Raw genomic sequence first — 25,178 nt, 5'->3', positions numbered from 1 at the left:
TCTCCTGCGCCATCTGCATTGACTGCCCATGAAACAAAGAATCCAATTTAGGACCCTCTGTCTAACCCACACAATCCTACATGGCCAGGGCCCCCAAATACTGCAGGGACTCTGTACCTTCTATGTTCCCACACGTGCCTTACGCACTGCAGACCTCCACCTTGCCCGCACCATTAGGGTGCGCAAGAGCAGAGCAGGTGGCCAGTCTTTCAGGTCCCTGGCCCCAGCTCTACGGAATTCCATCCCCCTTGAGGCACGCGGTACACAAGACCACTGGCTCTTTCGGAAACAAATCAAAACCTGGCTGTTCACCTCCATTCGGGGAGGCCGTCGCACCGCCTTCCATAAAATAAAATGATCTCACTCCGCTGTCTCCCCTGCTGTGCTACGCCGGCTGGTCGGTCCGCAAGCGCTGGGACGCCCTGTTGTTGGGGCAGCCATGGGCTATACAAGCAAAGTTAACATAACATAACATAACATAGAAAGGGGGCCTGCTTCTTCTAACAGGAGAGGCTGGGGTTGCATTACAAAGGCAGCAAGGCCTTTGAAGCTTCTTCCATGGGTGGCTCTTCCTGACCGTGGGAGGTGTGAACACCTCCACCCAGGAAAGGCATTGCCTCAGAGTGTGCAGGCACTCTCCCCATGAGGACAGAACACTGTCTGGTGATAGCAGGCTGGCTCAGGACAATCGGTGACCCCACTAAAGATAGCCTGAAAGTACTCCCATGAATAAAATGTCTCAAAGGCGTACATTTCATTAGCAGCTATTCCAAAAGTAACTGCCCCCGCATTGGGCAAACCTGGCAGCTTGAGATACTGTAACTGATTCCCAATAATTGTCTCCCATCACAATAGGGGCCACCATATGATGCATGGAATCAATTGGAATAGATTCAAAGCATTGGAAAACACACATAATGGGGAATAACCTTTTGAGAGTCATGCTTACAAATCTATGGTAATAGGTGCTCCCTTATGCCCTGTAGGTGGTAACCATTATTACTACGGATGTCTCTGCAATGACGTAATGATGGTTATATTGTGTTTACATATCAAAAATAAACTACTTAAGGGTTACAAAAACATCCAGGCCCAGAGCAGGATCCTAATGTTGCTTGTTCTCTTTGGCTCAGCACTACAATATGTATTTCCACTCCCATGAATGACTCAAGTGAACGTATTTCAATGCACAAAGGCTTGAAAGTGAAAGACAGGTTTTTGTAGTACTGCAGAACTCCACTCAATACAAAGTTGAAGTGGAGTAAATGTTTTTGGGATACTGAGAGGATCCAAGGAATCTGCAGCCAGTGCTGTTTTAAGGCATGGGTAAAGTGGGCAATTGCCCAAGGCCCCACCTTCCAAGCGACCCTCAGGAAAGTTACAGTTCTCTCTATTAGATCTCTGTCTAGTTTAATTGTCTATCTAAAACTCTCTACTTCTCTGTCTACATCTTTTGCTCACTATCTCTCTACCGAGGGGCATCTTAAAAATGTTTAGGGTCCCGGCAATACATATTTCAACTGTTTTTTGCATCCCTGTTAACGTTCAACATATATTATAGATTTATCTGGTATCATACAGGCTTGAATTAGCAGTAAATAAATAATAAAATTCACATTTTTTCATTATAGGAGCTCCCAAAATATGTCTTGTCATGGGCTCCCAAAATCCTTAAGATGACACTGTCTGCAGCTGCAGAAACTGTGGTGTGTGTATGAAAAGATAATAGCAGAGTGCAAAAGATCAATTTAGGAATAAGGCCTTTTGGACATTTTCATCCCTGCTGCACAGAAGTCAGTATCAACCTCAGTGATGAAGTTGCCATATAAGGGATTTGTTGTGTAAACAGATGGGCTTATTTATGAGAGGCTTGCACAACTGGAGCATCACTTTTTCAAAAATATCTTTGGCTCATTCCTCTGAACCATATCTATGGGGCAGCACAAAGCCACATTGCATGGTTTTGAGTGGCCTTATAGATATGGAGTAAAGACAAAGCAGCGCAAGCCGCTGGGTTGCTTTACTCTGAACCAGGGGTACACAGACAAAATATCGATTTTTAAATTTCGACATACAATTATATCGAAGTTTAAATATCGAAGGGACATAATATAGAAGGTAAGTAATATCGACACTCTTAATATCGATATTAGTAATATCGAAGTTTTAAATATCGATGTCAGTAATATCGAAGTAAATAATTTCGATTTTACTAATATCGATTTTTAAATAAATGTTATGTATATTATATTTTTTTATTATGTTTAATAATTTATTTTTAATGTAATTTAATTAAATGTTGTCTTTTAGTACTGTAGCGGGTTGTGTGTTTATAGGGGAATAGGGTGGGAAGTAATTTAATTATGTTAAATTAATTATTAATTAGTAGGAATTATTAATTAATTAATTGAGAATTATTTGTAATTAATATTAATTAATTGATTAATTGATAAATATGTTCTGTAGCAGGTTATGGGTTTATAGGGGAATAGGGTGGGAAGTAATTTAATTATGTTAAATTAATTATTAATTAGTAGGAATTATTAATTAATTAATTGAGAATTCTTTTTAATTAATTTTAATTAATTGATTAATTGATAAATATGTTCTGTAGCGGGTTATGGGTTTATAGGGGAATAGGGTGGGAAGTAATTTAATTATGTAGAATTAATTATTAATTAGTAGGAAGCATACATTAATTGTTATTAATTGGTAAATAATTATAATTCATTGGTAATTAATTTTAAATAATTCATTAATTGATAAATGTGTTCTGTTGTGGGTTGTGTGTTTATAGGGGAATATGGTGGGAACTAATTTTAATGTAATTAGGAAATAATGAATTATTTTTTATAAGTATGTTATTTCAACCCCTACGCTATCCAACACTTTCCCTACTGTTGCACTCTCTGGAGTGGGAATAGTAATTTTTACCCCTATGCTATCCAACACTTTCCCTACTGTTGCACTCCTTGTAGTTGGAATAGTAATTGTTACCCCTACGCGATCCGACACTTTCCCTACTGTTGCACTCCTTGTAGTTGGAATAGTAATTGTTACCCCTACGCGATCCGACACTTTCCCTACTGTTGCACTCTCTGGAGTTGGAATAGTATTTGTTACCCCTACGCTATCCAACACTTTCCCTACTGTTGCACTCTCTGGAGTTGGAATAGTAATTGTTACCCCTACGCTATCCAACACTTTCCCTACTGTTGCACTCTCTGGAGTTGGGATTGTAATTTTTAATCCTACGCTATCCAACACTTTCCCTACTGTTGCACTCTCTGGAGTTGGAATAGTAATTGTTACCCCTACGCTATCCAACACTTTCCCCACTGTTGCACTCTCTGGAGTTGGAATAGTAATTGTTACCCCTACGCTATCCAACACTTTCCCTACTGTTGCACTCTCTGGAGTTGGAATAGTAATTGTTACCCCTACTCGATCCAACACTTTCCCTACTGTTGCACTCTCTGGAGTTGGAATAGTATGTGTTACCCCTACGCTATCCAACACTTTCCCTACTGTTGCACTCTCTGGAGTTGGAATAGTAATTGTTACCCCTACGCTATCCAACACTTTCCCTACTGTTGCACTCTCTGGAGTTGGAATAGTAATTTTTAATCCTACGCTATCCAACACTTTCCCTACTGTTGCACTCTCTGGAGTTGGAATAGTAATTGTTACCCCTACGCTATCCAACACTTTCCCTACTGTTGCACTCTCTGGAGTGGGAATAGTAATTGTTACCCCTTATGTTAAATTAATTATTAATTAGTAGGAATTATTAATTAATTAATTGAGAATTCTTTTTAATTACTTTTAATTAATTGATTAATTGATAAATATGTTCTGTAGCGGGTTATGAGTTTATAGGGGACTAGGGTGGGAAGTAATTTAATTATGTAGAATTAATTATTAATTAGTAGGAAGCATTCATTAATTGTTATTAATTGTTAAATAATTATAATTAATTGGTAATTAATTTTAAATAATTCATTAATTGATAAATGTGTTCTGTTGTGGGTTGTGTGTTTATAGGGGAATATGGTGGGAAATAATTTTAATGTAATTAGGTAATAATGAATTATTTTTTATAAGTATGTTATTTCAACCCCTACGCTATCCAACACTTTCCCTACTGTTGCACTCTCTGGAGTGGGAATAGTAATTTTTACCCCTACGCTATCCAACACTTTCCCTACTGTTGCACTCTCTGGAGTTGGAATAGTAATTGTTACCCCTACGCAATCCGACACTTTCCCTACTGTTGCACTCTCTGGAGTTGGAATAGTATTTGTTACCCCTACGCTATCCAACACTTTCCCTACTTTTGCACTCTCTGGAGTTGGAATAGTAATTGTTACCCCTACGCTATCCAACACTTTCCCTACTGTTGCACTCTCTGGAGTTGGGATTGTAATTTTTAATCCTACGCTATCCAACACTTTCCCTACTGTTGCACTCTCTGGAGTTGGAATAGTAATTGTTACCCCTACGCTATCCAACACTTTCCCCACTGTTGCACTCTCTGGAGTTGGAATAGTAATTGTTACCCCTACGCTATCCAACACTTTCCCTACTGTTGCACTCTCTGGAGTTGGAATAGTATTTGTTACCCCTACGCTATCCAACACTTTCCCTACTGTTGCACTCTCTGGAGTTGGAATAGTAATTGTTACCCCTACGCTATCCAACACTTTCCCTACTGTTGCACTCTCTGGAGTTGGAATAGTAATTGTTACCCCTACGCTATCCAACACTTTCCCTACTGTTGCACTCTCTGGAGTTGGAATAGTAATTGTTACCCCTACGCTATCCAACACTTTCCCTACTGTTGCACTCTCTGGAGTGGGAATAGTAATTGTTACCCCTACGCTATCCAACACTTTCCCTACTGTTGCACTCTCTGGAGTGGGAATAGTAATTGTTACCCCTACGCTATCCAACACTTTCCCTACTGTTGCACTCTCTGGAGTGGGAATAGTAATTTTTACTCATACACTATCTAAAATGTATTTAGCTTTTTTATTAGTATTATGTTGTTATTAATTGTTATTTATGTGATTATTTTATGTATATAAATGTATTAGTAATTTATTATATTTTTATTTTTTTATAAGTTATGAAAATAATTAATTTAAAGTTAATATTAATGAAAAATATATTATGTATTATATATTTATTAATATTATTTGTATTACATTATGTATTAATTTTAAATATTATAGTACATTTTTAAATATGTTTATTACATTTATAAGTATTATTTTGTTAATATAAGATTTTTATTTTAAAAAAAAACCGATATTTTACAAAAAACGATATTTTTGTCATTCTATATATTTTTTTCGATATATTTGTACTTACCTTGTTAGGGATAGGATTCCTATATTTTTGACTTCGATATTTTTGTTCCGATATTTTTGTATATCGATATTTGTGTTATCGATATTTTGTCAGACATTCGAACCAGGGAAGCGTTCCATGGGCGTTGCAGTGGGTTTTCCACGCAACACCCATGGATGTTGATGCTGCTCCAGAGTTACTTTATTGTGTAAACCTTGGGCAGCACCAAAACCTAATACTTCCATAGAGCAGGCGTAATGAGAAGAAATATTTGTATTGTTCCTCTTTCCATAGGTGCTGCATTCTGCAGCACCTATAGAAAGAGGAAAATACCTCTCAGGATTGTTTTTGTGCAGGAAGGTGCCCCTTCCTGCACAAAACAAATTCTGCACGCAATGCAGACACCCTTGCACCGTGGTGCAAGGGTGTCTGCATTGGCAACAGGCAGCAAATTGTGCCCAGCGCAGGGTGAAAGGACAGGAATCTGTCATATTTTATAAATATGGTGAACTCCTGCGTAAGGCAGTGCAGCAAGAATATTTGTGGTACTACCCTGAGCCAATTCCCCATAAATGAGGCCCTGAGTCTTTGGCTCAGGTCTACAAGGTTTGTTTTGATATCCAAGGGTAACACAAGTGATCCTAATTCAATGAACCAATGCTTGAATGTGAACGAAAGGTTTTTACAGCCCTACAGAACACCACCCAATGCATAGTTTATGTTGTTGTCAATGCTGTTGTGTTTATAAAAAATCCCTAAATAGGGATCCTGGGACGACATGGTGACAGGAAACAAACCTATTTTTTTTCTCAATACCACACACACACACTGCACTAAGAAAAAGACACTTTAACTAAAAAAATTGTTTATTTCAACAGGCTCACTCTTTTGCTTAGCACACCTAAAACAACTAAACAGAATATAATTAAAACAGCACACATGCATGTCTTGAACAACAAGAATAAAATGAAAATGTATACCGTAGTTAAGATGTAATCTATAAAAATCTAGCACCCTAAAATCTACTTATATGCACTATATTATGGTATGTTATGTTGTTATGTTATGTTCTGTTATATTACGAGCATTTCTAGAGCACAGGTTTACCGGATGGTTTCATGGCACTTAGGTAGCTGAAACTTAGCACACAACTGATCATTGCTCACATGATAGCCTGAAAATCCAAGTCTTTAGGCGTTTCCAGAACACAGAAGAGCAGGGAGTGGCCCTGACTTCAGGTGGGAAGGTATTTCAGATGAGGGGAGCAAGTACCGAGAATCTGGAACCGGTACAGTAGCCTGGCTACTTTTTTTGTTTTTTCTTTTATTTTGGAGTATTATATAGCGCAAACTAGACACGAGACATCGGGTATCAGAGCGCTTTACATGAGCACCAGTTTCGTTATAGGAAGACACATTAATTTTTTGTGAGGCACGGGGCGATTAATTGATTTGCCCAGAATCACAGGATGTTGAGAGCCGTTGCTGAGACTCGAACCCGGTTCCCTAGCCTCGAGGTCAACCGCTCTAGCCGCAAGGCTACATCCTCTCCCCAACTTGATTTACTTGCTTTAGAGCCAGTTGGAGTCTACGGATGAAGCATTTAGGAATGCCCAAGGAGCAATGATAGCCTAAGGCTTTGAAGGAAAAATGTACTGATCTTTATTATTCAAGGAGTTGTAAAAAACAGGGAGAGATTACATCCCCTAATTGAGGTTTCATAGAAAAGTTATAATTGACCAGTACTCCTAGACTCTTAACTGATTTTTTGGCAGAGGAGGGGGGCCCATTGTGGCAGGCCAAAATGTGGACCTCCACAGGTCATATGTGTTTCTAGTGATGGCAATCTCCATCCTATCAGAATTCAGTTTAAGTAGTTATCATTCATCCAATCATTGATAAATAACAGTGTTTGCAAAAAAATGTACATTCTGGAGAGTTGTCTGTAGTGAAGATTAATTGCAAAACATCCGCATCGTTGTAAACATTGACCTTCATTTGGTTCAAGGAATGCACCAGCAAACGAACCTATAGATGAAAAAAGGTAGGGAGACAGGGAAGATCCCTGAGGGACACCACAAGTCAGTCTGACCTTAGGAGAACAGAAGGCAGAGAGCCTGACCGCCTGGGACATGACCTTCAGGAATGAAATAATCCAGTCCCAATCTGATCCCTGGAGGACTGCGCCCTCAACACGGTCCACCAGAATTTTGGTGACAACTGTATTAAAAGCCGCCAAGAGATCAAGAAGCACCAATGGTTGGCTGGCATCCTATGCTGGTATACTAGGAGAGCAGGGAGTAGTATACCTTGTCCCTAAAACTTCTTAAGGAAAATCAGCGCACTGCATACCTGTTTATAGCTAGAAGATTAAATTATCAGTAGTCATGGAAGCCATGCTTCTTGGGAAAGTCAAACAAACATCGCATCAGCTCCTCTCCTCCTAGACTCGGCTCAATAATGATGGAGAAGTAATCTCATTTAATTGTAGGGGTGCTTTATAGTGACTTGTACAACGCATCTGCACATAATCTTGCAAATTTTGTTAACGTGAAGAGTTATAATTTGTAACTGTATTATCGCAATTACGTGATGTGCTTTAGTTCAAGGAAAAGCGTCATGGAGATTTAACCTAGATAATAAATGTAACTAGCAGAAACGTTAATTTGTAAAACTCGTGCTGTGAAGCTAACACAGCTCACTTAAATGTGCTTGATAAATACAACTTTCTATTAGTAGGTAGATGTATTAATTTAAATGCTATTAATGATTATGCACATTATATTGCTGAAAGTGACACCTTCTTATGTTGGCCGAAGTTATCAGTCTGAAATGCATGCACTTGAAAACTCTTGTGTTAGAATTAATAGTTGAAATTAATGTACCCTGCAGATTCTGTTTTCTGGCGTTTTTATCTCAGGTGGAGAAGCATTCTGCAGAATAGTAATGTCTTTGTTTTAGTAGCTAAGCAAGGGGAGAAGAAGTTACAATTAAGTGACCTAAGATGATAAAGGAAAGCTGTTACCATGCACAAAGAAGAAGGTCTGGGAACTAAGGGCAAACTATTGCAAGGAAGGGTCATGGACAACACCATGGAAATTACATCCTAAATTGTACCCTGAGTGGATGGCATGATTCGAAACACATCATGGGAATACTACCTGTGGATAACTGGTTGTTGGAATTAGGGAAATGGCCCCACTGCTTTTTTAACGTCGAAGAGAGAGCATCTTAGAACAAGCTCATTCTAATGATAGTGGCTGTATGCTACTTGACCCCTTGATGGTGGAGCGAATTCATAGGAAGAGTGCACACACTAAATCCATTTTCCTATTTCCTTTGAAAATGCTTATGTAGAGGTGTCACCTTAGAACTAGATTAGGGATAGATTAATGCTTTGTACTGATCAACCCATGATACACGGAAACCTGGCCTCATGCTTCCTGATTGTCTATATCCTACTTCTTGAATTATTTGTCTTGCTTATGCTGCACCGTCTATCGGATGCACTGATTTATCTTCATGCTAATTCCGTCATATTTCCATACCCTCGTGTTGAGGTGCCTCTAGGTCCAGTTATTTTTTTGCTTTGTAATAAATTAACTAACCTTACCTAGTAGTCCATTGATTTTTGAAGGACAAGAAGTATTGTTGATTAATTGACTGTGCATTACGATTTTCTACCCTTTACGCTTGCATGCTGCGAAAAAGAACCATTCGATTTGTGTATCTAGAACAGGACTGGAACGAATGGGCCCAGCCCTTTCAATAGCTTGCAGTAGAATGAGTGATATGGCAGCATCAATTGCAGACAAGGTCTTCTCTGGTAGTACCGTGCATGATAATCAGGGGTGAAGGACCACTCCAGACAAGTGATGAAGTATCAGGTTTTTTATACTGTATCTTATCTAAGATGAAAATGTCCTTTATCACCTTAGGATTTTCTGGAATAACCAATATGCATCAAGCTGCTCGTGTAACATGCATTCTCTTATACAAATAAGGTAACAATATACACTGTTATTGATATTTTTCTTGTCTGACCTTGAAATAGAGATAACAAGGCACTTGTCCAGGTATCTTATCAATGTCATTGTCTGAGTGATTTGACACTTTCACAGGTTCTCGGACAGATATAGACAGAAGGTGCCTGCATCAAATCAGACGTTTATGAGTCTTCAAAAATACAGAAAATTAAGTCTAAGCCTGCTCAAGTTGAAGTTAGCTTTATGGTCTTTACATCAGATTAGCCATGAGCAAGGCATTGCACATACTCAGGCATATCCGATGCATGGTGGTGAACAAAGTTGCAACTGCATCAATGGCCTACATGCTCTGTTGATCAGGCCAGTTCCCTGGTACGCCTCTGTATGGGGAAGGGGTAAATTGCAATTTTGCTGTAACCGTTCTAACATAACATAACATGCACACGTTCACCCTTAGGCATCTTGGCGCTGAATAACAGATGGTTATTGCTACGCAACTCAATGGTACTCATTTTATGAACCTCAGATGGATGAAAGGCTGAGTGGACCCACCAGGATTTGAACCTGTGACCATGAGGTTGAACACAGGCCCCTGCAGTAGGTGCTTTAATCAACTGAGCCACCAGACCAGGCAAAGTAGACCTTGGTGTGATGTGGTGCACTGCAGGGACCTCCAGTAATCTTGTTTCTATGGGTTATTCCGGGATGGGCAGCTTGATGGTGCTATAGTGCTCTCAACACTGTTGTAACTCATAAATACCATCCTGGCAAATTGCTTATGGTAAACGGAAAGCATGCCTTAAGTCTAAGGGGCAATTTGCAAAAAATAACTATGGGCCAGTATTAGCAAAATAACTAAAAGCATATATGTGTTTACTTACCTCTATTGAACTCCAGCAATGCAAACTATGTAATTGTATGTAGGCTACTATTTAAAAGCGCGAAACATCAGTATAGAAAATGTGCATGGATGATAATGCAGCTGCGACATACAGTTGTTTTCCAAAGGTGTTTTTTAGATGCTGCAGTCTTCTCACTCACTCAACTGCTTATTGGTCGTATGTGTACATAGGTGAGCGTGATGCAAATTGAGAGAATTCTGGGTTTTTAGCCATAAGATATAAACCAAAGTAACTACAAGATCAAGGATGCAAGGAGCTGTGAACTAAAAAAGCAACTACTGGCAGAATAAGTTGCACGTGATGCTGAGGAAAAGGTTACTTTTGGGAGATATGATTGACAGCAGCGTGCCACAAGACTGTTCATGACATTACCTCCTGTCCTTCCCTCACCTCCTTCTTAACCAATGAGGCCCTTTGCCTCCCAAGACCCACCCGCAGCCTATAAAAACACTCCTACCCCCACAACCTCCTGTTCTTTTTTGTCTCCTGAGTGAGATTTACCTTGACTATTTTCCCCTCTGTGTGAGCGGCCAGGTGGTTCATCGGGTACTGGTCAGGGCTTTGCGGTGCATCGGGCGGCAAACCTCCGGCTGTGCAGCTGCCTCCGACTCCTCATTGGAAGGTTGTGGAGCGCTTGCGTGTGGACTCCTTGAGGGAGTCCGGAGGTTCACTGGTGTCTGGGGCTGTGTTTCCGGTCACGGTCGCAGTGCGGCTGGATCAGCTGAAACCAGAGGCACATGGGAAAGACAGTAGGACAGATTTGATTCTGCTTTTGGTTATTTTATGCAGTTTTTCTTTGTGTCCTGATTGGTGTTTGGAACGTGGATCATCCCCATTGGTTTGGTGCTTGATTTCCGTATGACTATTTCTGGGGCTGGTGCTTTGGTTGGGTGCAGTTGTTCTTCAGACATGGGTAAAAAGCAGTTAAGTGCAACAATGTGGTGTCCTCCACCTCATCCTTGGCGGATGGGTCTCCTGTGCCCCAGAAAAGGCCTCATGTATGGAGTCCTGCTAGGGTGAGATGCCTCTCATGTCCAGGGAGGATGTTCAGGGCTTGATTATGGCTGTTGTATCCAAGGCTCCGGTTCTAGGATGCTTGTTTCCAGTCCAGGGAGGTTCTGGCCTGGCAGTTCGGGCTGGACTGTTCCCATTGGGCGTAGGGTCAAGACTGATTTGCATATGGCTGAGTCCAAACTGAAATGGCATGGTGAGCAAAAAAACGATGGATTTAGGCCCAGACCTCTTTACTGGGGTGAATGTATGACATTGTTCTGCATTCTGTCCATCAATCGTTTTTTTTGCATGTATCCAAGGCTCCACAGCGCATCCTAGAATGCCTGTTGGACCTTCCTGTTCTCGGATTGTGGATCCTGGGGATGAGTTGTCTCCTTCAGATGGGGAAGACCCTTCCATCTCCTCTGGTGGGAAGTATGTCTCCAGGGAGGAGATGTGGGGCATTTTGGCACACTCCAGGACAACTTGGGGTTTCCTCCTTCCAGCATGGAGAGAAAGGAGGGGCCCTTTTTCCCCAGTATGTGAGACCCTTTAGGTTGGGCATGCCTTTTCAGGGCCCGGTATGGGAGATGGTGATGCACGAGTGGAGAGAGGTGGACAGGTGCAGCAGGTTGGCTTTGTAGAAAACAAGCAAGGAAAGGAAATAACAAAAATCACATTATACTCAGCCTTGGTAAAAAGGGCAATCCTGAATGCCTCAAAGGAGATAACGCATCAAGGATTAAAGATTATCCCAGAGAGAGATATAAAAATTGTGAAAGATAATAATTTCTTAAAACAACATGCCGGGCTCCAGAAGAGACAAGTATTCATATATAAAGAAACAAAAAGTGATCGAAACTCTCTGAACATTATAATTGAAAACACAGGTAATGATTCCTCATGGGGGAATTGGTCGTTTAACAGCACCCACGCGGAGGAAAGTATTGAAAGGAATATAGTGGCCACAGATGAGGAAGGAGAGCTGAGTGACGTCGAATAGGATAAAGGGGGTCCGCATGACCTGGGTCTCTTGTCTTGGAACGTAAATGGGCTAGGAAATGAACAAAAATGGGAATACATAAAGGAATCCATAAACAAAGTAGACATTGCCTGTTTGCAAGAGACCTGGTTATGCGACGATACCCCAACCTTTGACGGTTATGCCCAGATACATCAGCCGGCCATAAAGAAAAATCGTGGGAGGCCCTCTGGGGGCCTCATGACCTTGGTATCAACAAGAGTAATGAGGGAAATAAATCTGTTGAACACAAAATGTAAATGGGTACAATCAAGCAGAATTGAACTCTTGACGGTGGATCTAAAATACAAAATGATGATTTTATTGAATGTATATATGCAGTGGGAAAATGGGGAGGAGTATGAAAGGGAAAGGAGGTTTTTTAAGGAGGATGTTGACAGTATTTTAGAAAAATACTCCGCAGATACAATAGTGATATTGGGGGACTTCAACCATAAACTAAACCCAAGAAAAGCAGACCTTTATAATATAGAACAGCTAGAGGCATACGGTATAAACCCGGCAAGGTTCCCAGTAGGGGAAACCTCGAAACAAGATCAGGAATTAACACATATCTTAGGAGGCAGGGGTTTCCATTGTGTTAATGGAAGAATAGAATCAGATACACCAGCAGGAAAAACGTTTATTCAAGGGCAGCAGAACTGCCCAATTGACTATATATTCCTGCAGGCCTGGAATTTTTACCAGATAAGATCCTTTAAGTTAATTCAAAATGCGATGAGCGATCACAAACTCCTCCATATAGTAATAACGGGGGGTAGGAAACTACAGAGAGAAACAGTGATAAACCAGGCGGTTGAGTACCCCAAACGAGCGACGACACGTCTAACTGAGGAATATCTGGAAAAAGTGAAGGCCACGCAAATAATAATGGCACCTGCCAATTTTGAAAATAAAAAACTGGAATGGTTTATCTTAAAACTAGAAGAACTGGTTCAATGCCTCAAGATAAACCTAAAAAGAGAAGATCCCAATAGGGTAAAACAAAGAAATCATGGTAAAGGCTTCTCAGTAGTATGTCAAAACAAGAAAAGGGAGATAAGAGCAATACAGAGGAAACAAAAAAAGACCTTTACACAAGAGAGACAGGATCACCTGGTAAAACTTAAAAAAGAATTCAAGCAAATGGTACTCACTACTAAAAGGTTACTTAAAGAAAAATGCTGGTTAGAACTTTTGGAAGCCATAGAGAATAAAAATCTAAGGAAATTCTGGCAACTAGTAAAGACAGCATCTGGCATTTCAGAGGGCGAATTAAACTGTGTGGTGAGTGAGGCAGCATGGGATACATACATAAGGGAATTGTAAGGGGCAAGGACTCCCAGTCAGGAGATGGAGACTAAATCATGGCAAGATTTTTCTGAAGATCTTCTTGCCAAATTTAACGAAGAACAAGTAGAGCTCACAATAAAAGAACTCAAGCTAACCAGGGCAGCAGGCCCAGACAATTTGCCTGCAATAATTCTAAAGACCGAGGTTACATGGTGGGCAAGTTTCCTGGCCAATATGTTCCAGGTAGTGCTAAAAGATGGCGCAATGCCTCCAACCTGGAAAGGGGCCATACTCAGGCCGATACATAAGAAAGGGAGCAAAGAGGAGCCAAGTAACTATCGGCTGATTAACCTCCTGGATATTGGAGAGAAAGTGTTCTCTAAAATCGTTTTAAAACAACTGAATACATGGGTAGAAGAGTGCCAAATAATCCCCATAGAACAGGGTGGATTCAGAGCAGGCCACTCGACAATAGACCACGGGTTTGCACTATGGGCGTTGGCGAGGAAGTCGACGGAACAGAACGGCAAACTATGCTGCTGTTTCGTCGACTTCAAAGCAGCCTTTGATTCTGTAGATCGGGCCTGCCTATGGGAGACACTAAAGAGACTAAATATCCCGACAGATCTCTTGACCATAATAAAAGAACTACACAGGGAAAACTGGGGGCAAGTAATTAAAGATACGAGGGGCTCCCTAACTCCCAAAATACCCATAGCCAATGGGTTAAGACAGGGCTGCGTGCTGGCCCCCCAGCTTTTTTCTATCTACTTGTCAGATCTCCCGGCCTATTTAGAGGTGGAGGGCAGTGCCAGTCCAAAAATGGATGGAAACAAAATCCCATGCCTTTTATATGCGGATGATCTGGTGATAATAGATCAGACCGAGAGAGGCCTCCAAAGGAAGCTTAATGCTTTTAAAACCTACTGTGCTGAAAATTTTTTGACCATTAACTTGGATAAAACAAAAACCCTATGTTTCGGGAAAAAGCTAAGCAGATTTAGCTGGTACATAGGGGACCTTAAATTAGAGACAGTAAATGAGTACCGTTACTTGGGTATTTGGTTCGATAGGACACTAAATTGGAGCACCCATTTAGAAACGCAAAAAGCAAAGGCTCTCTCCTCCATTTGCGGACTTAAAAGGTTCAATAGGGAATATGGTGAGATGTCACACCGGCCAATGCTCAGAGCTTTTGAGGCAATGATCCCCCCCCAAGTTCTCTATGGCGCAGAGATCCTTTATTTGAGCGGTAAAGGATCCTGGGACGTCATAGAGGGAAATTGCATAAAAAGGCTCCTATCACTTCCTAAATCTGCTATGATTCAAGCCATCAGAACAGAAATAGGTACAAAGTCCTGGGCGATATTAACCCAGATGGCTGTGATCAGATTCTGGAAGAGATTAGAAGACCCTGAAACAAAAAAAGTGGCATACTGGTGTCGTAAAGAAATCCAGAAAAGCGAGCTAAAATGGGCGAAGTCCAGTAGGGATAAAGTGAAGGGAATCTGTAACACTCTTGAGCTCGATTGGGACCTGAGCTCGCTGCAAATCACTAGTACCAAAGGTGAATTGAAGCAAAGAGGGAAAGAAGTCTCGAAAATGCTTGATAGAGGCTATTTAAGAAAGAAAAAATCAGTGGTACATATGCTAAATGCGTGGTCCCTTGAGAATTGGTTCCCCTACCTCGACAGACTACCCAATCGCGGATACAGGCAAGAGATCCTTAGATTTAGAATCGGGATCAACCCATGGGTAATAAACAGAGACCTGAATGCAAAAATGTTAGATAAGGAAGGTCACTGCAAGTGTTACTTGAGGACAAAGGGAGACCCGCTGCATATCTTGTTAGACTGTTTTACACTCTTAGATCTTAGGAAACTTTTGTTGCGTCCTGTCTTCATAAAATATGATGTAAAAACAAGATCACAGGCAGCCAGGCTCTTAACAGAAATCCCCTACATTGATATCGCAATTGCCCTCGGGAAATTTTTAAAGGTGTCTCTGACGGCACTGAGAGATACAGAATAACATGTAGTACTGTATGAGTTTTTAGCAGATTGCAATTGTACGGAGTAATAAGAATAGGAATATGTTTTACTAGACAAATTAAGTTTTAAGATAACTGGAAATTTTACTGATTCTTTGTACTTTTGATAATGGTGTGTACGAACCTCGCACATGGACAAAGTTTTAAAAATAATAAGTCATACTCCATTCTGTGTTATTCTAATTGCATTGTTTAAAGACTACGGTCATAATAAACATACATTTTTGACTTGACTTGACTTGACTTGACAGTATGTGAGACCCTTTAGGTTGGGCATGCCTTTTCAGGGCCCGGTATGGGAGATGGTGATGCACGAGTGGAGAGAGGTGGACAAGGTCCAGGTCCTGCGCTTTCTGCAGAAACTATACTCAGTAGAAGGGGATGACCCCTTGCCCTACTCTGTGCTGTTGGATTAGATTATGGCTACACTGATTGGAAAAAATGCCATTCAGCTTGTGGACTGTACCCCTGCCGATGTCACTGACAAGTAGGTGGATTCAGGCCTTAAGAATGCCTTTGCTGCTGAAAATTTGGCCTTGAGGACAAGTCTTTTTTCGGCTTACTCTGCACCCTCTCTGGTGCAGGATTTTGACAAGTTGACCATTGCAGTGCAGGATGGTTCGGAGCGTTCAAAGCTGCTGGCTGCCATGGGACAACAGGCTAAGCTGCTGGCAGACATTTCTTCAGACATTATTCGGGCTTCAGCTATGTCCACTGGGGCTTTGGTGGCTGCCCGACAATCTTTGTGGCTCAGACAATGGAAGGCAGATCCTGGCGAGAAAGCTGCCTTGTTGAAACTGCCTTTTGAGCTAATTGGCTGCCAAAATGTTGAAGGCTTTCAAGGAGCAGAATCATGCCTTGCTTTATAAGGGTGGTACTTCCTCTTCTGGTAAGGGTTGGAGTAGGTACTGCAGGTCTTCCCCAAAGCCCGAGTCATGTCAGTCTTTCCAGAGGAGAAGATGTCATCCTCGTTTTTCTCCTAAATGTACTGCCCTTCCTCCTAAGGGGACTTCCAAGAAGAGCCATTGACAATCACAGTCCCTGGGGGTCGATCTCTGTGGCGGCAGGAACAGGCATTTCTTTCCAGTATGGTGTTGTGATGTCTCAGATATTTTGATCCTGGACACTGTGGAAAATGGTTACAGGATCGACTTTAGGCAAGTTCCCCCGGATAAGGGTGTTTGCATGACTCCTGTGTCGGCCACCAGACTGAGAAGGTTGGCACTATTAGAGGGTGTCAAGGAGATACTGGCAAAAAAGGGCATTGCAGGGAGGGTTCTGGAGTCAGACGTAGGCACAGGAGCCTATTCCATTTTATTTCTGGTTCAAAAGGTCTCGGGGGGGGGAGTTGGCCTGTTCTAGATCTAAAGTGGGTCAAATCCTAGGTTTGGGCCGCTCACTTCAGAATGTTAACTACTCAGGCGATTATTCCTCATGTACGGCCAAGAGATTTTTTTGGCCTCTTTGGATATCAAGGACGCTTATCTCCACGTACCTGTCGCAGTCTCCTCTCAGCAATTCCTGAGGTTTGCAGTGGGTTATGCCTACTTTTTGTTTTGTGTTCTCCCTTCAGCCTCAAGTCCTCTCCAAGGGTCTTTTACCAAAGGTCCTGGCGCCACTGATGGCTATTCTTCATGTGGAGGTGGTGTTCATTCATCCCTATTAGGATGATCTCTTGCATCATGCAGCAGAAGAGTCTCTATTGCTCACTCAGGTCTAAAGGCTCTTGGAGGTTCTGCAGGGACATGGATTTTGGTGAATTAGGATAATGATTCTTTGGCCCCCTCTCAGGACATGGTCTTCATTGGTGCTCGGTTTCAGACTCTCAAGGGCTGTTTTATGCTATCCGACAGGTTGGGGCCTTGGTTTATGAGGAGGCTCCTATGGCAGTGGAGTGGTTGAGGGTGCAGTGGTTGGACTCACAGAAGTCTTCAAACTGGAGGGAGTAGCGGGCAATTTGGATCGCTCTGCTCCAATTTCAGGATGCACTGCAGGGACAGATGGTGGTGGTTTAGAGGGACAATCTGGTGGCTAAATCCTGTGTCAACAGGCAAGGGGGGGCCAGGTCCAGGTCCTGGAACTTGGCGGCCAAAGACATTTTCCTGTGGGGTCAGGACTGGGTTCTGTGGCTGATTGATCTTTAAAATCAAGTGTGGAGAATTTCTAAGCCGATCTGTTGAGCAGGGAAATTCCCTTCTACAAGGATTTCTCTCTGCTTTCCAGTTCGTTCTGCCAGTTGGTTGTTTGTTTGGGACTTTCGGTGGTGGACCTGTTTGTGCTTCTAGGGAATACTAAGGTGGAGCGATTTTATTCTCTGTGTCGGTGTCCCCTGGCTTGGGGGATAGACGGTTTGGCCTGTCCTTGGCCTCAGGGCCTGCTCTAAGCACTTTCTCCATTCCAGCTGGTCAGGGCTTTTCTGGTTCGGGTCCCGAGGGAGCAGGCCCAGGTGGTGTTGATTGCACCCAGGTGTCCTCTGGCAAATCGGTTTCCTCTCCTGGACTTGTTGAGGTGCGACCTAGAGTGGGTCCTTCCTGTGGTTCCGTCTCTGTTAGTTTTTCCTGCCCTTTCACTGGGTACCTTAAGGAAGATGCTCTTGACGGCATGGTGGTTGAGCGGAGGGGCTTAGTCGGTTTGGGGTCCCTGAACAGCTGGCTGTGAATTTGCAGGCTTCTCGTAGGTCTTCTATGCGACTCTATTATACCAGGCATTGGAGAGCTTTTTTGGCGTAGCGTGATAGTAAGAAAGTTGATCATACTGTGGCTAATCTCTTTTTGATTATGCAGTTCCTGCAGGATAGTGGTCAGTTAGATTTGTTGGTTGCTACGCTGCAGGTGCTCTGGGTGGTCATTTAGACATTTAGGGGTTTCTTGCGGAATTAGCAGGATGACAGGGGCCTGAGGCCTCAGTTTTCTCAGGGCCTTTTGAAGCCTTTTCCTCGGCCTGTTCATTCTTTTCTGTGTTGGAATTTAAAGTTGCTCTTTGATGTGCTGTTGGGTCCTGCTTTTGAACCCCTTGAAGGTCTGGAGTTGAAGCTCTTGACTTTCTAGTCTTGTTTCTTGGTAATAATAATAATATAATATCCACATTTGGAAAAGCGCACAATCACCCGTTAGGGTCTCTAGGCGCTGGGGGCCGTCGGGAAGATTAAGCAAGCTATTGCCCAGAGTCACATGGTGCTGGGCTAATCTGCCGCCGGTGCCGGGGATCGAACAGTGATCCCCAGATTCCGGAGTCAGTCGCCCTGGCCGCGGCGCCACACCTCTTCCTAGTAGCCACCACAGCCGCTAGGTGGTTGTGGGAGTTGGGGGCCTTGTCCTGTGAGTATCCTTTCTGCCGGGTCTTTTCGGACCTGGTGGTGCTGGTGCCGGTTCTATCTGATGTCCCTAAAGTAAATTTGGCTTTTCATCTCAGTCAAGAGGTGATTTTGCCTAAGTTCTGTCCTGATCCTTCCTTGGCTGAGGACTGTATGTTGCAGTGTTTTGATGCGCAGTGGACTTAGTTGTGGTATTTGCGAATGGTGGTGGAGTCCTTCTGGAAGGGGAACGGCTTTGTTTGTGAATTATGGTCCCGCTAAGAAGGGGGAACAAACCATCCATAGCTACTTTGAGTCGTTGGATTCGGTCTCAGGTCCTTTTGACTTATAAAGTGAAAAGGGGTAGACCCTCCAGTGGGGGCGCAGGGGTGCTCTGCGCACAGTATAGCGGCTACTGTGGCTGAATAGCAGGGTACCTCTGTGGTGAAAATGTGTAAGGCGCCAACTTGGTCTTCCCCTTTTCCCCTTCCACTTTCATCCACAGCTATTGGATTGCTGGTCTGGACGTTTGGATAATGTCCTTGGTCACAATGTCTTGTCGTCTATGAAGGAATAGGGGGATTGTGTTGTGATTTGGGCACGTTATTAAATTGTGTTCTTCTTCACTCAGTTGTCCGTCTCTATTTTTGCTTGCCATTTGCTCATTGGTTAAGAAGGAATGCGAGGGAGGTATGTGAGGTAATGTGTCCATTACTTACTGCTAATGGAATTACTCCTAGTTCTACTCCCTCGCCTTCCTTCAGGGTCCCTTCCAGTGCGGTCAATCTGAGTTCTGCAGTCTGAATATAAACCTAACTTCACAGACGCCAAACAAGACAATGATGTTTCTAGGAACAAATGTGTTTTTTCAAAAGACATATTAACTATAAGGCCAAATATGCGTATTTAAAATTCCATTGTCCAAGACAGGGGATCATAATCAGTTCTTAATTTTTAAAAGAATGAGTGTTGGTGCCTAAAGTTCTGCTCAGAAGACCATGGGCAGCACTATCAAATGTCTGCACACTGAATAACAAGTCTGCATAGTCTACAAGCCAAATGATTGGTCTTTAAACTAAACTAGGCACTCCCTGTCCCTTTATCTCAACCTTCAAGGCTTCTGCTTTCTCTGTTTATGACCTTTTCACATCTTTCTCATCCTCACCTTTTTGCTTTGTCTGTTTTTCCCTCTCTTACTCTCCATAAATATCTAATGAAGAAAAATAAGTGCTGGTACCCAAAAATGTGCGGTGATGGCCTGCTCCCACCAGCAACCACCGGCTCAGATTAAGCTTTGAACATCATTCAATCAGAATATATAATGCAGTGAAATTGTGTGACCACCAGATGGCTGTCAAGTGGCACTGCCTTCTGAGCCTGACATCACCTGACTGTCCTGGCTTTAAAGCCTATATTACTTTACATTCTGGGTATTTACACTTTTGCCATTGGTGGACTGTTTGTCAACCACAACAGAGTAATGCTGCTTTGGCCATCTACATTAAGTGGTTGAGATTCAAGCCACCTGGTGGCTTGGAACAACTGCATGTGATCACATTTCTAATTAGCATCTAATAAAGATACATCTGTTTTTAATGTAGCATTTTAGATTCTATTTTTTAGATATATAATCTGCACCTAACAATAAATAAAATATGGTTAGCACTCAAAGCCACTTCTGCCTGGCTTATGTTTAGTGTGTTTGCATGGTGTGTGAGGCATAACTGTTTGATTCTGGCTCTCTTCACTATAGTGTAACAGTGTCACGCCTGTGTCAATGAAATTTCACACACAAGTATGCACATATATCACGAGGTGGACCCCATTTTACTTTTTTTAATTTATCATTTCAAGATGGTGTATGCCAATCTTGAAGTGGTAAATAAAAATAAAAAATTGTGAATGTACATTTTAGGAAAGGAGCAGACTGGCAGCCTTTTATTAATAATAATCTCAATAATAATAATAATCATCATCATCATCATCATCATCATCACCATCAGCATCATCATCATAGTTATAAAACTATGTAACAGGCAGGGGCAGAGGAGCAATAGTAGTGCAGGTGAGGTAGGGGACAGTAAACACAGCCGAGTGATGAGAGTGATGGAGGATAATAAGAAAACTGAGAAAAAGTGTCTGTGTGAGGGAAAGCCACATAGAGGTGGGGAGAGGTTAAATGGGAAGCAACAAAACACATGCACTCCTGTAAAGTGCTTAAAGGACACTAAAAAAGTAGATTCCTGAATGCAAGCAACCTGAGCAGTGGAAGAATACAAGTCAACCAATAGGAACACTGTGAGGCCGTAATGCTCCTGGGTGGGACAAGCCCAGGAACAGGGTGGAAACCGACAGCTGAGTTTAGGCAACAAAGCTTGAGCAAAGGGACTGACCCAAAGCCGCCTCTATGTGTTGGAAAAACTGATCAAGCCAACAGACAGCGTTAGTTGTCCATAGCCAAAACCTTAGCAGATCACTGTGACAGATAAATGGCAGGATATAGAAAATCCCACGAAAACGTAGATGCAGATCTGTTGAAACATCTAATTCAGCCGGTAGTTTTGCAATTTTCTCGAAGGTCTGAATGTTGTCTTGTGAAATCCATTCAGGTGTCGTGATGTGTCACTAGGATGACATATTTGCAAACAGAAATACATTTCTAGTTGATCTCCATTCAAGTCCAGAGTTCAAAAGAAATGACTTGTCACCTTTGATCGCGCAAAATAACAGAGCAGAAACCCTGCGCTCGGCTTTGGGGGAACAAGGAAAATTGGTTGTTTGTGAAATCACTTTTGCCATCAATGGTAATTTGAATGCAAACCCGATTCACTGTCAAAGCAGACACTTCTAAGGCCAGTAACGAACAGTGAAAATGAAAGCTGAAGACATAATTCCACAAAGTGTCATGTTCGTTCGGTACATCAAAGAAGCGATATTTCACGTAATGTGTGCAAAAAATATGAAAAGCCTGACTAAGCACCAACACTTCAGAAGCTGGCATTTCGTAATCATTGATATGTTTGTTCTATTGGCGCTAGTGTATCATAGGTGGCAGAGAGCTTACGAGTGCTTAGAGAATTGAAAATGACGATTTGAAATTCCTTTGAGATAGAGAAATGTACTAGAAACAATTATTGCAAAACAACATAGGCTCAGCTTAGACAATATCATGACATGGCTCCTGGTTGCTACAATATGAAGTAGGCCTTACAGGCATACATGGAATTACAACAAAAACAGCACACACACAAAAGAAAATGATTAATGGAGCTGAAAAATGTTAGTTCAAATACATTTAAATGTGCTAATTGATTAATGAATGAATTAACCATAATTTTGGCTTCCTTGTTTTTATGATAAACCACTTCTTCACTCTAGGCATGAAGTAAATCTCAGGACTGTTAATATTACTGTTGTTTATTGTTGCTGTTAGACTTATCCCTTTCTGCAGTATCATCCCAAAACGTTTTGTCTTCACCCTCCTGTTTTCTGTAACAGTTTTTCAGGTGTTGCCTGATCAGTGCTTGTGCTGTGCTTGAAAAATCTATTGTAGTTAATATAAATCTTAAAAGGGTCTCGCATCCCGCTTTCACTTTTAATAGGTTGGTGTGATTACCACTAAATTATCCTCCGTTTCTATTGGTTGTAGCATACAATTTTCTGTCCTTCTTCGAATGTTAATGTCCCATCGGCGAAGTGTTCCTTTTCAACCAAAGTACTCCTTTTCATCTGCTTCGAACTTCCTTGTTTTCTATCACTCTCACTATCAGCAACACTCCAACCCCCTTCCATCCCCTCTCCTCCTCCCCGAGACCTGCCCGCCACTTATCAAGTTTCACTACAGTCATAATCGAAGTAACCTCTTTGTTATCGATCACTTACGCTAAAAGAAACCCTCTAACCCCTTCCGTCTCTCCCCCTGTTCCCCCAGACCCCTACACCACTTATCGAGAGGTTTCACTGCAGTCAGAATGAAGATATGATTAGACCCTAGCCAAGGGTATGTTGTCTGTGACTTTAGAAGAATCAGTTTTAACGGTCGAAATAGTGTCACATCCTTATGGCAGCATCTCTTTCATATTCTTTAAACATTATTTCAGGTCCAGTTTTCAGAGCGGCAAATCTCTGAGCCAGCGTGAAGTCTATTAAAGGGGGGAGGTGTGGGGTAACGGCAAGAGCTGAATACATTAGAACTGGGATGGCAGGCTCGAGTCTCAGCATTGGGACGATACCCTGTGATTCTGGTTTGATAAATGTGCCCCTTGATTTTTAGCTGAGTGCGCAAAGTCAGACGTATTGAAACACCTCTTAGAACAAGCGCCACAAATCACCAAAAACGTAAAAGACTGCATTAAATCACTGATATTCGTAACGCTATAACAGCACGATTTATTTCACATCAGCAACATATGAGAAACACGTGAATATGCAGGAAACACAATTCACAGATGCCTCAAGTGCTCAGTCAAGCTCGACTCATTTCATTTCTCAGCGTTAAGAATTCCAACAGACATTACTTACACTACTTAAATGTACCAGTTAGAGTACTCAAATGTACCAGCAAAAAGTATGGGACCGTCTGTAAAGCTATGCTGATGATGTCGCGGTCACATGCATTTATATTTAGTTTCTCCATTTAGACATTATCTGTTACGTTTTTTTTATTTCTGTTAAGATACCATAGTAATTGCTTTGTTATGCAAAAGGTTTATTTAAACGAAACCTTTGTTATGAGGTTTTTTTCACTAAGCATTATTTATCCACATTTATTTTTATGGAATGAATGGCACGATGGGAGTCGCTTATTTATTTCTATTCCACCGACCCCTCCCACTGGCAGTAATACGGATTAATCATTTATTACCATTTAAAAACACCAGATACACTAGTGTTAGCTTCCAACGTACTCACTAATGGATTGACTATTCTCTGTTTAACTGATTATTGCAGTTAAATTAAGTTTGTAAATAAAGGTGCATTTTGTTGTATTCCAATTTAAATGTGTTTAGCTTTTGTTCAGTACACTGGTATTTAGAGGAGGCATGTTTCGGCCATGATTCAGATTTGGGGTTTCTGGCACATAGCACGTTTTTAGCATATGGATAAACATGAGAGTACTAAATCTATTTGTTGATGAATTGGCTTTTTCTCACAATTAATTGATGATAAGGTATTCAGTTTAATTTTCCTTGACACTTGTTTGAAATTTATATAATATTTATTTCATAAAAGCAGTTGTTTCCCTTGATATGACATCATCCACTGGATGTGCATGCCAGAGGGTTCATCTTATAACAGTGACTTGTCAAGCAGGTGGTAATAATAATTTGCACAATAGAACATATGGTTATTTGTTGGTTTCTGTTGGTTCTGATGTGGTATTTCTTGAATCACAGTTACCCCAACGAAAGGCAGTTTTGCCCAAAATGCATTCGGTCTTTACCATCCACATTGACTCATGAGGAATGGCAAACCTCTATGTGCTGTAGAGCAAAGCCTGGATTGCCATCTCTTTTGACCTGTTGAAGAAAATATTTCCGATTCAGGGAAGACATGGATTGGCAGTTTGGGCTGGACTGTTCCCATGAGCATTTAGCCGGGTCTGAACTGAGGTGGCGAAGTGAGCTAAAGAAGGATGATGGATTTAACCCAGATATGTGATTGGGGGTGAGTGTCTGAAAAGTTTTAGCGCTCCGTCCATCATCTCCTTGTGTTTCCTTTGTTCGCCCTAAGTCAGCAGGGTATGCCCAGACGTGGCTCTCTTGCTCACCTTGCCACTGGATTCAAGCTAGGATGGCCGATGAAGGGTGTTATCCAGAAACGGATCCCAGGATGCTTTTTTCCAGTTTAGGAAAGACCTGGCTTTTCAGTTCGGGCTGAACTATTCTCATGAGGCACAGGGTCAAGACTGATTTGCATACAGCTGGTTCTGAACTGAGGCGGTGAAGTGAGCTAAAGAATGATGATGGATTCAACCCAGATATGAGATTGGGGGTGAGTGTCTGAAAAGTTTTAGCACTCCGTCCATCATCTCCTTGTGTTTCCTTTGTTCACCCTAAGTTAGCAGGGTATGCCCAGACGTGGCTCCCTTGCTCACTTTGCCACTGAATTCAAGCTAGCATGGCTGATGAAGGGTGTTAACCAGTAACCGGTCCCTGGATGCTTTTTTTCCAGTTTAGGAGAGACCTGGCTTGGCAGTTCGGACTGGACTGTTCCCATGAGGCACAGGGTCAAGACTGATTTGCATACAACTGGTTCTGAACTGAGGGGGTAAAGAGAGCTAAAGAATG

The sequence above is a fragment of the Lissotriton helveticus genome, chromosome 3_1, assembly GCF_964261635.1.
Source record: "Lissotriton helveticus chromosome 3_1, aLisHel1.1, whole genome shotgun sequence".
Taxonomy (NCBI): domain Eukaryota; kingdom Metazoa; phylum Chordata; class Amphibia; order Caudata; family Salamandridae; genus Lissotriton; species Lissotriton helveticus.
The sequence above is the reverse complement of the archived record's forward strand: the minus strand, read 5'-3'. Positions refer to the sequence as shown.